Source organism: Dermochelys coriacea, chromosome 9, assembly GCF_009764565.3.
Source record: "Dermochelys coriacea isolate rDerCor1 chromosome 9, rDerCor1.pri.v4, whole genome shotgun sequence".
Lineage (NCBI taxonomy): Eukaryota > Metazoa > Chordata > Testudines > Dermochelyidae > Dermochelys > Dermochelys coriacea.
The window spans coordinates 12,931,007-12,944,675 of NC_050076.1; the positions used below are offsets into that span (position 1 = coordinate 12,931,007).

Consider the following 13,669-nt stretch of genomic DNA (forward strand, 5'->3'; position numbering starts at 1 on the left):
TCAGGTTTTGAATAATGATTTTCTTCAGTTGGGATGAACTGAGAAATTTCTCAGGAATAAAAGCAGACAGATGACATTGTCCTGAGCAATAAAGGGGAGGAAGCATTGCCCTGGTTTTCAACTTCTCCTCTTGTGTGTTCCTTTATGCCTTTCAAACCACTTTTACGAATAGCTTCTTTTTCAGACCCTACTGGTTTTCTTGCACAGGCAATTAGTGCAGAGCTTTAATGTAAAAATGATCTTTTGTGTGCATGTGTGAGAGGTGCAGTGAAGACCTCATGATGGTGTGATATAAAGGCTTTGAAGGAATTGAATATGCTATATTCCTCACAAATACACCATTATGAATTCTATGCATCTCACATATTTAACAGAAAAGCAAAAACATGTCTAAAAATTGACCGTTTTGAATATTTTGTTGACTAATTGTTGTACCTGGTCACATGTACAAGCAGGCTACCTTGGTAGTAAAAGGCCATCTTTACAATGCTTTAGATTAGAAGGAAAGAAAAATAATACATTCTTAAATCCTCTAAAATTAACTTTAAAATAGATTTTTACATGGAAAAGTGTCATAATTTAAAAGTCCAGTATCTAGGATCTATCTGGGGCTAGAACCAAGTGGTGGAAACCAAAGAATCTCCCTTTTCCAGTGATATAAAACTCCTGTTTCCAGACTTGCAAAGTTGTAAGATCTGACTTTGTCACTGGATTAGGACTGTCTATGTCCTGCCTTAAGAATATTTGGTTTCAGTTAGGGAATACAGGTCTCGAGGGGAAAAGGAGGAAGCATATTTGTGGCAGGTAAATTTTTAAAAGAAAATGGTTGCTGCTTGGAAGTTTAAAGTGTTAGAATAACTCTCAGCAGAAACTGACTTCTGTACAGGGCATAGGAGATGTTGTCAGAGATGATGGAATTTACCATGTGGCTCTACAACATATCAGCTGCACATCACTTCCACATGTTTTCACATACATAAAATATTATGTGTATGTGTTTCAGTGGAGCACAGTTAGGCCTTGATTCGGTAAACCACTTAAGCACATGCTTAACTTTTAAGGAGAATAAAGTAAGAGTCAAAAGAGTAGGCGCCTGCTGGAGGCACAGATGTGTCTTGTCAAAAACATACAGACACCTTTGAAGGGAATCATCAGGACATACTCATATGCAAAGCACAATAGAGTTAAGGGTCTTCAAGTGCATTTCCTTATCAACACAATCACTGACAATTGAGGAGATCAGCAGTTCACACTAACACCCATATTAACCTCATTTCACATGATTTACCCAAACTCCAGTACCCAGCTGCGTTTACAGACTACTCGGCTCCACAAAAAAAATTTCCCTTTTTAATTTCAATATATAACCGACCAAAAAGCATGCAGCCAGTTCCTCCCAATCACACTGAGGTCCAACCTCAATTGGATTAAGAATTGTTTCCTATAAAGGTACACAGTGGCAAAACCTCAATAATATGGTGTTTGACATAACAAAATTACGGAAGCATGCTTGAGTGTGATTGGGAGGAACTGGAGATTGGATGTATGCATTGTAGTTGGGTTTGTGTTGGAAATGAAAGGGAGCTTATTGTGCCACAGAGGAGTCTACGGTCTACGTGTGGTACAAGTTGTGGATAGAATTGCATTGAGGTGGGCTTTTAAAAAAAAAAAAAAACACACCACCTCTCTAGTTGCAGGGCTTCCAGGTGGCAGGCATCTCCTGGGATACTCGTGCATTTGGCAGGCCTGTCAGAGCTGCCTGCATCCCTGCTGAAATCTCATGTATCCAGCACAACTCCTTGTACTGTTCGGCCTCCCGAACACCCAGTGCCAGCTGTGGTGCCTGCTGAGCAGATCGTTTCATTGCCTCTGCTCCCCTGGGACTATTCTCCATGCAAATTCCTGCCAGGGAGAATATCGTGAAAGCAGCAGCAGCAATAAAGAAAAAAGGAGGGGGGGGGGAGGAAAATGGAGAACACAGTGTTTGCTCCAAGAACTACCAAAGCCCCTCTTCAGGTGTCCCTCATGTGCCCTAGGTACTACTGACAACAGCTCCCTACACTTGGAACTGCCAACACCAACAGTAACCCCCTGCTTCCTTCTCCAGGCACTGCCCATCCAACTAACCCAGAAATCCCCAGCCCCTGCTGCTCCAGAAACTAGCACTACCAGCTCCCTGTCCCAGGTACTCTCATATGCACCCGCCCTGGGAATGCCCAACAGCAGCAGACATCCCCCTGCTTCCAAGAACCACAAGCCTCAGATAACCACACATCCAGCTGCCCTGGGAGCTACGACGTGCGTGAAATACATTTTTTGTTTTATACTGGTTTTATTCAAAGAGTTGCCTAATAGTTTGCACTAATAGGAAGGATCGTAGACTGGAATCCTGCATATAGTGCAATAAGAGAAGATACGTCAATGCTTTATCAGTTCTTGCCTCCTTTTTCGAAGAGATATAAATTATAAAGTAGGACAGTAATGAAATTGATCCTTCTCTATGAAGGTGTAAAACCAGACTAGCTGTGGGTGCCGTTTTGCCTAAGGCTCCAGTAGTTCATATCCACATGTAACTGTTCCCAGGCCTGGGTGGAAGAATCAACATCGCCAGTGACAAACTGCTACTATGAAATTTGTTCTACATTTAATGCAGGGGGAAAAGGTGGCTGGAATCTCACAGTGCCAGAAATGTACTATTTGTGATATAAGGTTTATTTCTTAGATAGCCTTTACTAGTTTTGAAAGAAGTTTGAACTAGGCCTTAAAAGACTTTTTGTTGTTTTTGTTTTGCAATCAGTGATTAAACAGATTTTAAGTAAACAAGAGTTTATCTGAAAAAGGGTATGTTACAGCTTGTACCTCCACCCAGTAATGGGGTACTTGTGCAAATCTGGAGTCATCCTGACTGCTGCCAGGTATAATATGAATTGACTGAATTAATGGTTTTCCATTGTTGCCACATCCTTTAGATATTGGGCCTTCGTGTTTTAAATTGCATTTATACATTTGATAGTTTGTATCATAATTTATTTTTTAAGTAATAAAAAGGTTGTTGAACAAAACCTGGTGGGGAAAGTTTTCAAGAAAGGCTCCTAAATGATTTAGGCAAAGTCCTATTTTCAACAACGATGCAGTTTGGGGCAAGATTTTCAAAGGTATTTAGGTATCTAAAGATAGATGCTGAGTGGAACTTTCAAAGCACCCAAGGAGGTTAGCTGCCTAACTCCCAAATCAATGCAAATTAGGTAGGTGCTTTTGAAAAATCCCACTAGATACCTATCTGCATCTTCAGGTGCCTAAATACCTTTGAAAAACTGGCCCCTTAGAGCCTAAGACTAATTGAAAGTCAGTGGGACTTAGGCTTCTGTCATGTAGGTGTTTTTGAACATTTTTCCTGACATTTTATTTTAAATGTCATTCTTGTTAAATCCTGAAGTCCAGAAGCATGTTTGTTGATCTTTAATTTTTGTAACCCTCCCCTCTCTAATTCAGTTTCACAATATGAGCAGTTGTTTTAAGTATCTCATCCCCCCTTTTTTAAACTGTGAGATAGTGCTTAATTATTTCTTCCTGCTTAGTCAGCCTTTTAATTACATATAGGTATGCTGGGGTGAGGTTGGAGGTTGTTGTTTTTGTTTTTTTTTAAATTTCCTTTATTATGTTTGCATTGCTAACAGACTTGGTTTTTGTCATGGTTGATCATTTTTGAATGAAAAGGGAGCCTGGATGCAGATTGCTTGTGGGGTGTGAGATAGTGAGAAAAGTGGCTTATTTTCTAGATTTAACTCTCCAAAAAAGCAAAGATGGTCTTGAGAATGTACGTGAGAGAGGAAGAGTCCCCTTCTAAACTATATATATAAAAAAACAACAATGAGGAGTCCTTGTGGCACCTTGGAGACTAACACATTTATTTGGGCATAAGCTTTAACCCGCTTCATCAGATGCATGGAGTGGAAAATGCAATAGGTAAGTATAAATATACAGCACATGAAAAGATGGAAGTTGCCTTACCAAGTGGGGGTCAGTGCTAATGAGGCCAATTCAATTAGGGTAGATGTGGCCTATTTCTAACAGTTGACAAGAAGGGGTGAATATCAAGAGGGAAAATTATTTTTTGTACTTACCCAGCGACTCCCAGTCTTTATTCAGGCCTAATTTGATGGTGTCAAGTTTTCAAATTAATTCCAGTTCTGCAGTTTCTCGTTGAAGTCTGGTTTTGATATTAATGTTTCCTTTTTTGTTGTTGTTTTTACTAAGTCAATTCTCGGTTACTTGTCTTAGCTGTTCCCAAGATGTTTAACTAGGCCTGAAGGAAACTTGTCAGATTGCTTAAATTTTTAATTTATTCTAGGCTCTGTGGCTTGTTTCATGGCTTTGGAGAGCTTTGAGCAGTCCGTGTGATGAATGCTGGCATATATTTTTATTACTAAATACCAGAGTCCAAGTGCAGTATACATTCTCAGTGTGTTTAATATCTGGGTTAATGTGGGGAGGGAAAGAGGCGAGTCTAAACTACAGTGTATTTCTATCATTAATATTCATATGCATGAATCTGCATATTTGACATCAGTCCAAAACTCATGGGTAGTAGTGCCCTTCATGCTAATAAATGAAGGCATTATAGAAACATACTCAGTGTCATTGCAACACCCTTAATTCACTTTGTTCCCACTAATCAAAGGAGATGCTGCTAGCTATTTCTTCATCCCAAGGCAGGGGAATGTATCTGGCCTAATCTTAAATAAGTAGCAGGTTCTGAAGAAGTAATGCTCAACTAATGGTAATTAAAAATGAAGATTATATTTCTCCCTAGTTAAAAGTTTATATTTTCAGTAGTAAAAACCTCATGAATTGGAATTGAAAGTTCTCTGAATCCAATGAAATTCTGTTTTTTCATTATGGTATTTTCTCACAGGGGTTTTCCATTTCACCTTTCATTTTTCAGCTACAGTGGACTCATAGTAGTTAGTATTCAACAGAACATCTGCCTCAGGAAAAATTTGGCAGCTTTCATGCACTCACAAAAGAATTTCAGAAAAAGTATTTATCTCTAAACTAGATGCTGACAGAGCTGATCATTCTAAAACCTTTCTCCTGAGTTATAACATATAGGAACAGTCTTAATAATGAGGAAGCAAGTCAGTTTTATTTGCATTTAGAAAAGATCAAACTCTCTCCACCTGCTCTGTGAACAGAACACCTAGTTATTGTCTCCCCCCCCCACCCCACATCAAATTGCTTGCTTGTATAGCCACTGCAGAAGTTGTGTGATGTGCCTGGCAATCCAGGAGCTTTTCTGAAGCAATTTAACAATTAGAGAACATGCATGACTCCTCCATTCCAATAGTGATTATAGAAGACCCCATAACCATTCTCTGTGCTTCTCTTTCTGCCACGCTACTTGGGAAATATTTTCCTTGCCTCATGTGTGCTTCTGATTTATGTTGATAGTATAGCATAAGCTAGTTTTTATCTTTAATAGGTTAGTTTTGACTAATCTTTATGCTAATACAAAAGACATTTTATTTGCACATATGAATTGCTTTTAAAAAAAAAATATAGGGGTATTTTCCGTTTGTGGCTTTTTATGCCAAAGCAAAACAAACATGCTAGTGATGCTTCAAGGTCATACTGTTGAAGGAGGTCATGTTCACTTAGCCATCTGTCTAAGAGACCAGTGTAATTGGATCTGATGTCCTCAGTTGCTCACTGGAAAAGAAGGAATGGGACACAGAGGATTTTTCTGGGTACTTTGAGCCCTTAGCATCTCTAGCAACTTCTTTTTAAACAAAATAATAATAATAAAAAACCCCAAAGCAGCATTCTAAGGCAAGTTGTAAATGAGTGTGCCTGTTCTGCAGCACCCAGCCTCAGTTTCCCTTCACCCAGGAGCACCCCAATAAGTCCACCAAGGCTCGTGTTGCATACCAGCATACCTTCTTGGGGAGTAGTTTATTAACCTACAGGGACTAGTTTATTAACCTGTTTGCTCAAACACCATCTCTTTCATCCCAGTTTCCCACTGCATACAGAACCTTCTTTCCTGAAGGTCTGTCTCTGTTGCAGATTCAAATAACGTCTCTTTCTGAGGTATTCCACTGAGGCCTCTCCTTTCTAAGGCCAGGTCTAATTTTCACCGTCCCTTTTCTCTGAGGTCTGTTTTCAATTTTCCCAGCTAGTACAGCATCTCAGTCCTCCTGACTTCTTCCAGTCTCTGGGATAGCCAGGCCACTGTTCTTGGGCTTTGCTCTCTGGAGTCTCAGGCCAAGCTGCCAGAAGGCTTCCCCCACTGCTTCTCTCAGAAATCATGTTGGAGCTTGGCCCCAGCTCTAACGGCTCCCCGACTCCTCGTCTCTGTTTTCAGAAGCACTCCCCTGATGCTCCTTACTCTTTCTCACAGAAAGCTCTCAATCTCCTCTTCTGTCCACTCTTCCCTGCCTTGTAAAACCCAGATATTTTCCTTTTCTATCAATCAGCAGCAGCCAGTTGGTCACAGGGCCTTCCCTTTAATTCTGTGACACAAATCAAGACACTGAAGCAGAGGGCTTCAAGAAGTGTTCCAAATCGAGGAACACTTACAAATTTCATTATTATACAAGAGGGGCCTATTATCAAGGGGCATCAGTAAAAAAGCCTCCTTGGTTCCCACAGATCCATCGATGGAGGTGTAGCATGTTTTTATTTTGGTATGTGACAAAATTACCTGTTTTTGTTAGGGCCTAAACTTAACACTGGATCTATTATTATTTTTGTAGCATGGTAGCACAGAAAAATCGTGATTGAGGTTCCGTTGTGTTAGGTGATGTACAAACAAACAGCAAAAAACAGAGAGTGCTGCTCCAGAGAGCTTATTGTCTACATGGCAGACAGTATGCAAGAGGTGAACAAAACAGACAGGCTGGGCGTGGTGGAGGTGAGAGGATGAGGTAACAATAAAATGAACAGTGTTTAGTAGAAGGCAGAAGTCACAGCTTGTTGGGACTGAGCTATGACTAGGGAATAGCAGGACAGACCTTGTGGTGGGAGAGGAGGACGAAAGCATAGAATGGTGATAATCAAGGAAATGTCAATGGAAGAAAGTAAAGAGAGGCCAGGGAGGAGGGAGCTAAGAGAGGAAGATAGTCATTGGTGTTGATGATAATTGAAAAGGGGAACTGTGCAATGGAGAGACCAGAGTGAGTGAGGGAGAGAGAGAGCAATGTTTGGTGAAGACCTAATTGAAGCGAATCGTCAGTTTGGTGAGTGGGAGAATTGATTTGAGGTGTGAGCAAGAAGATGAGTGTTTAGTGGTTGCAGAGGCCATTAGCATGGAAGATAAAGTCACCAAGGATAGGTGGGAGATTATGATGAAAGGAAGATGGCAAGCTAGGAATCAAAACCTGGTAACAGCATTGTGGGGAAAGAGGCGAAAAGAGCTGGAAGGAGTGCTGATTACAGAAGGAGTAAGAATAGGGAGAAGCTGGAAGCAGCAGAAGCTAAGCATAACATCCCCACCACATTCCTCTGGGAATAATTCTTGGAGTGCAGGAGCAAATGAAGTTGCTCTAAGAGACTGCAGCTGCTGAGGTGGTTTCACCAGGAAGATCCAGATCTCTCTGGGAACCTGGAGATGGCTGGGGCAGGAGGTGAAGAGGTCACAGATGGCTTTTAGAGATGGGGCAAGCATTCCATACAAAGCAGGACAAGGAGAGATGAGAGGTGATGAGGGATGGTCATGAGGCTAGAAAGGGAGGGACCAGAAGGGCAGAAGTGGTGATGAGGGTGGAGTGGATGGGGGGCCAGGTTTGGGGCAGATGTCACTGGAGGTGAGGAGGAGGTGGTTGAGGAGTGTGTTGGATTTATGTGGCTGGGAAGAGGGGGATAGAGATGTGGAGGAGAAAAAGAACAGGTAAAGCTGGTGGGAATTATAGATGTTGAGGGTAGTGGGAAAGGGGAAACAGAACAGGTGGAGAGTTTCAGGATCTATCTCTGCGACCGCAAAACAGATAATTGATTTCTTAACAAAACTCAAGTGGTATGCTCATCTACCTTTTTGTCTGAAATATCTTGTCAAGATAGCGATACTACTGCAGGAGTATCAAGGATTCCTTCAGCAGAAAACAGTTGTAAGGACCACAGAGACTGTATCATTACTGTCAGTAACCTAACTATATTAATCATAACAAATGGACCTATGCCAGATTGCCGGGTCATTAATTGTTGTTTGCTAACAGGGTTTCCAAAACAAACAAACTAACCCTCAGTCGATCAGAAACCAGCTAATTTATATGTCTAGTGTAACTTTAAGCATTTTTCTTATAGATAAATAGTTATTATTTGAAGCTCAGAATAAGTCTGTTCTCAAACCAATCAGTATGCAGCTGATCAACAGTAACACAGTGAGAAACTGTGTCAGTCTTAGAGCACCAGTATCCATCAGTACAAACGATTGATGTAGATGTAATCATTGTGTCTAATAGAAATAAAGTCACTGTAATGGAACATTGTCACAGGATCAATGTCTCCTGTTTTGAAAATAAACCCCCTCAGCTTTGCCTTTGCACTTATGTACCAGCAGGAGACCATATAATTCAATTAATCTTAAATAGAACTTAGTGATCTATTGTGGGAATATCAGTGGCAACATATTTGGAAAAATAGAATATTCTTGATCATTCTCACATGCCAGATTACACAACAGGTTTTCTAGTGGGTGGAGACAGGAATAAATGAGCTGTGAGGATACAAACCTTATACGATCACTGTCAAATGTTTGATTGTATAGATTTCTGTAATTTTTGGATCTGGTAATCATGCAGTTACTCTGCCCACACACCCTTCTTCAGTGGTAGATTGCCACACACACATTTGTGAGCGTTAGGCCCTTTTGAGTCCAGACAGAAGCTGTCAGTTGCAGCATTTTGTCTCCATTTCCGGTTCAGAGGGACTCATCTATGGGTTTTGGGGGTGTTTTTGTTTTTTTTGTTTTTTGTTTTTCAATGGCAGCTGACACGCTACTTCCCCAAATAAGTTTTGTTTTGGGCTCTCAACCTGATTTTCCTGAATGATTTCATGGGCCAGCCCTTTGATCATCAGATCAGCATTCTCGTTCAGTTCTCTTCTCTGAAGCCTGTGTTCTGGGGAGCTGCTGTTCACTCAGTGAGATGAGTAATGGAATTGCAAGCACTCTCCTTACTTAACCCTGAGTTAATTTTTCACTTAGGCCCTGGTGAAGCAAAGCAGTTGAGCACATGCTCAACTTTTAATGCTCAAATGGAACTATTCATATGCTTAAAGTTATGCACTCACAAAGTGTTGAGTTTGATTGGATCCTAAAACAAGGTAGTCCCAATTTTCTCCTTTCTTGTAGTTGAGGTGTCTCCACCTTCTCTGTCCAGATCCCTAGTCTGCGCCTTTTTCAGGAAAGCACCTAAACACGTGTTTAAGTTGGCATCTTTGTGTCCAGACTACAAGAGCCTTGTTGAATTTAAGTAGGCATCCTAAAGGAGCTTTACTATGTCCTAAGGGACATTCTTCTAATGGTTTAAGGATGGAATTCCATAGCCTTACTTGGCCAAGGAAAGACTACTACTTTTCTGAAAGCAACTTTTGGGGTAGAGAAAGCAGATCTCTCTCCACAGGATTTGTACCAAGCAACACAGTGGGCTTCTACGCTTACTTTTGTCGGGCATTACAGGGTAGCTATAGCCTCATATATGGGATTTGGGAATTGGGTTTTGCAGGTTACCTTTCTGAGGTAATCCCACCTCTCTCTATATATACAATGACTGGACTGGCACAGGAGTACGGTCAAGTGGAATTTCTTAATTTTTTGTTAATTAACTAATTTGTAGCCTAACTAAAAGAAGGTTGAAGGGAGATATGATTGCTCTCTATAAATATACCAGGGATAAATACTGGAGAGGAAACCACAATTTGAGGACTTCAATAGCTCAGACATAGGTGAGGTTTTTCGTAGGAGTGGGTGGGTGAGATTCTGTGGCCGGCATTGTACAGGAAGTTGGACTAGATGATCAGAATGGTCCCGTCTGACCTTAGTATCTATGAATCTATGAATTATTTAAACTCAGTACCAATGTGGATACAAGAACAAATGGATATAAACTGGTCACTGGGAAGTTTAGACTTGAAATTGGACGAAGGTTTCTAACCATCAGAGGAGTGAAGTTTTGGAATAGCCTTCCAAGGGAAGCAGTGGGGCCAAAAGAGCTATCTGGCTTTAAGATTAAACTCAATAAGTTTATGGTATGATGGGATAACGTGATTTTGGTAATTAATTGATCTTTAAATATTCATGGTAAATAGGCCTAATGGCTTGTGATGGGATGTTAGATGGGGTGGGATCTGAGTTACCCAGGAAAGCATTTTCTGTAGTATCTGGATGGTAAATTTTACCCACATGCTCAGGGTTTAGCTGATCGCCATATTTGGGGTCGAGAAGGAATTTTCCTCCAGGGCAGATTGGAAGAGGCCCTGGAGATTTTTCGCCTTCCTCTGTAGCATGGGGCACGGGTCATTTGCTGGAGGATTCTCTGCTCCTTGAAGTCTTTAAACCATGATTTGAGGACTTCAATTGCTCAGACATAAGTGAAGTTTTTCGCAGGAGTGGGTGGGTAAGATTCTGTGGCCTGTGTTGTGCAGGAGGTCGGACTAGATGATCATAATGGTCCCTTCTGACCTTAGTATCTATGAATCAGTAAAGCCCTTGGACCTTGAGTCCCTCAACTAGAATGTCCCTTCTTGGTTACCATTACAGATATCTGACAGAGTGTCTTCTCTCATATTTTTGGGGGGATAGATATAAATGAGTTGGTGGGAGTTTTCTAAGTGTTTCCCCCTCTACCCTGATTGTGCCTATATGCACAAAGCAGCCAAAATTTGTCCTTTAAGATTTAACTAATGTTTCTGTTATAATGTTGTTTAGAATAGGAAAATGAGAATCAGCAAATTAGGGAAATCAGGAGAGTAAATCCGTTTTCTGTCAGGTCTGGACAATTGATTCCAACTCTGAAGTTGGAACTTGGCACTGAAACTGGAAATCCAAAATACTTTTAATTTGGAGTTTACTAAGAATGGGGGATCACATCAATTGCAAAAAAAAATGTTCTCAACCTCAGCCCAGTCTCTGCCCTGAACCTAGCTTGAATCTGTTTAAAGGTGAAACATCACTAGTCTCTAAGGCTCCCCTACCTTCCTGGATGATGCTTAAGTAGCTTCTGTATAGGGCCCCTGATAGCAAAGTTATACTGCTTGCTTCATGTAGAGATACCGATGTCTAGCAGATGGTGAGTTCCAGAATTTATAGACTTTAAGATTAATCTGCAAAGTACTGTGAAGACTAACCTTTGGAGAAATGGTGTATTGCTGGGGAGATTCCTTTTACAGTACATGGTGTTTATGTAAATTATGGAGAGGGGTTGAAATAAAACTTTCCAAAAGGTTGTATAAGTAAGCATCTTCTTTTCTCAGTGTTTATCTAGCTAAACAATTTACTGTCACTGGAACTTTAGCAAAGGTTGTGGTGGATTCTCTATCACTGGCAATTTTTAAATCAAGATCGATTTTTTAAAAAAAAGATATTCTGTAGTTCAAGAAGGAATTATATGCGAAAGTTCTGTGGCTTGTGTAATAACAGGAGGTCCAACTAAATGATCACAGTGGTCCATTCTGGCCTTGGAATCTATGAACAAACCAAGTATCTGGACCTTTTCAGATTCATTAGTTCAGTTTGGTTTTATTTTAAAGAGCATGGCCATAAAAATGATAAGAATCTTTAAAAAAAAAAATAAATAAATAAATAAAAACGATTTCCGCCTTTTGTATGTGCGTGCTTAAAAACAAAATAAAGTTATTTTCCAGGGTTTCTTGTGAAGTGGGGGAAAAAACCTGACTAATGTTTGTGTCTTTGTTGGAGGAGTTTAGTACATTTTGGGAATATTCATGTTGTGGTCATGGTACCATTATGTGAGAGTAAATACGGGAGTCTGTTTATGCACAATGTTTTTCAAAGGCATCCAGAGCATTGGATAGATCTCTTTGTTGTGCAGTCTAAGTCTACCAGAACGAAATAATGCCTTTGTTGCATTTTGACAAATACTTTGTATTTACAGGTTTCAAAGTAGCAGCCGTGTTAGTCCGTATTCGCAAAAAAGAAAAGGAGTACTTTGGCACCTTAGACACTAACAAATTTATTTGAGCATAAGCTTTCGTGAGCTACAGCTCACTTCATGCCGATGAAGTGAGCTGTAGCTCACAAAAGCTTATGCTCAAATAAATTTGTTAGTCTCTAAGGTGCCACAAGTACTCCTTTTCTTTTTTGTATTTGTACAGGGTCCAGGGCTCTGCTGTTGACCCACATAATTAGCAGGTGTTAGAAGCCTGCATAAAGTTGCTGAAATTTCATTCATTGTGGTAGGTGCCCCTCATTAATTCTACCCAGGATATATGGGCAGTGGGAGTGGTCCTTTAGGAAGAGGGATCTAGGATACAGGAGATCCTGGAGGGAAATTCTAGGTTACTGGAGAAAACTTAAGATGATGTTTGTTTTTGATGTTTTTTGATGTACCCATCAAGCCAAATAACCGGAAGGTATAAGGTAGGTGCCTAATCAGGGCCGATGTGTTCTCTTTAGGATGGGATGAGGAACCCCAACCCATTCATCCTTGGCTTAGAAAATGTAACTTCTTGGCATATATAACATTTTTCAATCTACATTTCGTAGCAATCATAGCTCTCTTCTTATAAGTCCCATTTTTAACAGTGACCTAGGCATTGATTTCAATATGTCATGGGCTTATAGATGCCTAAGTCACTTTTGAAAATGGGACTTTTAGGCTGTGTTGAAAAAATTGCAATGGTTTCTAAATATCATTGAAAAATTTTGGATTCCAGGAAAATTTTCTCTGTTTCGAGTTAATGTTGTTAGGACCAGATTTAGTATTTTTGGCAGGGCCAGACTGTAATTAAATTTTTAGCATATCAAGAGGCCTCTCTGCTGTGGGGTCAATATGTAACTGCCAAAATTTGAAAAAATATTTTGAATGGACAGTTTTCAAATTAACCTGAGAGTTTAAGGGCTGATAAGACCTTCATCTATCACAGGATTCTGCATGAAAGAATGAATAAATAATTAATTTTTCTCCATCTCTTCACAATGATTTAATTGAATCTAGAGTAAAGAGTAATATTAATATCATTTCAAGTGCTGAAAAGTACCAGCCATCTTACCTCAAGCATATATATGTGCACGCGCTCACACACACACACACACACACACACACACACACACACACACACACACACGAAATAAGTTAAGGCTGTGTTAATACATTTATTTCACTGGTTTATGGACAGTAATTTTAAGTTTTTTCTCTCTCATATTTTTTCCTGTTCTTTTACTCTTTTTACTTCTGGCTCATTCTGTCTGTTTCTATTCCACTTGCTGTACACCTACTTTGTAAATGCTGCCCCCGCCCCCAAAGAAAAAACAAAACAAATCACCACCACCACTTTGGGCCTTGTTCTAATTCTGGGAAGAACAAATTCAATCAATTTGTAGGTTAGCTAATTTAATGTATTTATATAAAGTATTTATAATTTATATTCCTAATATTATTATTTTTCCTTGCCAGAAATCCTATATAGCTCTGTATGTTCCACGAGAAAGTGA

The 13,669-nt window shown here is 40.0% G+C and overlaps 1 protein-coding gene across 13 annotated transcripts in view; it reads left to right on the forward strand.

Moving 5' to 3' along the window:
- TBL1XR1 (TBL1X receptor 1) overlaps window positions 1-13,669 on the forward strand; it is a 178,271-nt gene that overhangs the window by 122,813 nt on the left and 41,789 nt on the right. Inside the window, exon 4 of one of the 13 annotated variants that reach the window (XM_043491679.1) lies at window positions 6,756-6,913. The exons of the other annotated variants lie outside the window; for them this stretch is intronic. The gene's annotated coding sequence lies outside the window, so the exon portion shown is untranslated. The remainder of the gene's footprint in view (window positions 1-6,755; window positions 6,914-13,669) is intronic. 13 annotated transcript variants of the gene reach the window in all.